A 2,538-nucleotide genomic window follows, 5' to 3' on the forward strand; every position below is an offset into this window, starting at 1 on the left:
ACAATTATCACTTTCTCTGTATGAAATGAGCATCTATTAAGTAACAGTAAACTGATCAGGGTCAAGGTATTAACACAGTACATAGACAGTGAGAAAGATAAAGCTAAGTCTGTGGAGACTACTCTGGGAGTACCATGAAGAAGAAGAAGGAGGAGGAGGAGGAGGAGGAGGGAGGAGGAGGAAGAAGAAGAAGAAGAAGAAGAAGAAGAAGAAGAAGAAGAAGAAGAAGAAGAAGAAGAAGAAGAAGAGGGATTTCATGGTGAGATAATATTTTATTACTGTTTTCTCAAGCAGGAAAATGAGTCTAAAATTTTTAAAGTTTTTTAGACTTAATAAAAATTAAAGTCAGCAATGTGATCCTATTTGACCTTTCTGATCATCACATTTCTTGTATATAAAATGAAAATAAGGCCAGGATATGCTTGAGACAAATTAAATAATGCATATGTGTTGCTGGCAGTTTCTTTCCCACCAGGTTCCACGACCACCTTGGCCCCAAATAAGCACACAAAGACTTAACATTAATTATAAAACTGTTGGGCAAAGTCTATGGCTTCTTATTGGCTAGCTCTGTCTCAATGAACCCATTTCTACAAATTTATGTATTTCCCAGTAGTCTTGGCTTACTGAAGAAGAGTTCAGACCTGTTACTCCTTCCTCGACTACATGGTGTCTCTTTTTGGTACCTCTCTGCCTATCTTTCCCAGAATTCTCCTCATCTCCTAGCCCCACCTATCTTCCTGGATCTACTGGCTATTGGCCAAACTGTTTTATTCGTCAACCAATAAGAGAAACATATATACAGAAGGACATCCCCCATCACATATGGGAAGCCTAGAATCTATTATACATTCACAGACACCCTCTATAAACTCAGTGAAGACAGATACTGACCCCAAAACATTTGAATAATTTTTAACAATTAATTCCTCTTTGAAATGGACAAGAGTTGTCTAGCATACCTTGATGATATAAATTTTCGAAAAGGAACTCTCACTGCCAGAGCTGAATTACCCAATGGGCTACCCAAGCCACTTCCTGAGGATCATTAGTGTAGGGACAGAGGTGAGGGGGAATGTAGACTCCTGGGGGAAAGTGCAGAACTGCATAGGACTCACTCTTAGTGGATAGTTGAGTTTCCTTGGACTTAAAAGTTTGATGCTCTTCCATTTTAAGGCACTTAAAGACTGTATAGGGCCAGTCACCACTTGTACAAATACTTCCCACATTCTTCAACTTTCAGGTCCTAGACTGGAGACAGAACTGCCACAAAGGCCAGAACTAAGAAGGCAAAATCTAATCCACTTACTGACATCTGAGCCTAGCTTCTCCTGTGTTATCTTGTGTGCTCTCCCAGGCCTCAACTCCAGGCACTGAAATTTATCCTGCTCTGTAAACACACTGCCAACTTCCCCACTGGGAGACTGGTGATCACATATCTCATGGCTTATAATCAGAACTAATAAGGAAATACATATAAAAGTGTATGGCAGTGCATGGCATAGAGGAGGTACCCAACATCTCAATGACATCCAAACTAAAAATAGAGGATATGTGTGTGACTCAGGGAAGTGCTGGTGACAGCAGAACTGAAGCCTCTCTGAGCTGGCACTGGATGGAGGGTAACTTGGCTGGCCACCACTCAGCACATGTGGCCAGAGCTCATTCTGCTTGTGTTCCAAGCTGTTTACCCACATTGAGTTCACTGTGGGCACCTCGGTATCAGAAAAAAAAGCCTGCCAAATCCAAGTATTAAAAGAAAGCATCCCAGTGATCAAGAAAATAAAGAGGCTTTTTCTTGAAAAAAAAAAAAAAAAGGTCATCTGCTGAGATTTGGTAAAGCAGTGTAGTCCATGCAATTACAATAGGCTTGCTGCCATGTTGGTATATCAACTTAAGTTTAAAAACTAGGACAGGGCTCAAGATTTGGTGCATCTAGCTGTATGAAGGCTCTAGATTCCATGGGACTCGCTGTGCATCTAAATAAACTATATCAAGAGAGGAATAATGAATAAATCTTTCATTCTGTTGTTAGTAGATAAATATATGGAAAGTAGAACCTATTTTCTCTCAAATTTCTGACACTTCTCATGCTTGATCCCTGTATTAGTCAGGGTTCTCTGACTAATATATATGGCGTGTGTGTGTGTGTGTGTGTGTGTGTGTGTGTGTGTGTGTGTGTGTGTGTGTGTGTGTGATTTATTGGAATGACTTATAGGCTGTGTTCCAGCTAATCCAACAATCGCTGCCTATCAACAGAAGGTCCAAGATTCCAGTAGTTGTTCAGCCCATGAGACTGGATGCCTCATCTGGTCTTCAGTATATGATGGAATCCCAGAGAAGTAGGCTCTAATGCCAGTGAAGGAATGAACTTGCTAGTGAGGTAAGAGCAAGCAGGCAAAGGGCAACAGCTTCCTTCTTCCATGTCCTAATATAGGCTTCCAGCAGAAGGTATGGGCCAGGTTAGAGTCAGGTCTTCCCAAGTCAAAAGATCTGAACTAAATGTGTCTCTCCCCACCTTAAAGATCTGGATTAGAA

Source organism: Cricetulus griseus, chromosome 4, assembly GCF_003668045.3.
Source record: "Cricetulus griseus strain 17A/GY chromosome 4, alternate assembly CriGri-PICRH-1.0, whole genome shotgun sequence".
Classification (NCBI taxonomy): domain Eukaryota; kingdom Metazoa; phylum Chordata; class Mammalia; order Rodentia; family Cricetidae; genus Cricetulus; species Cricetulus griseus.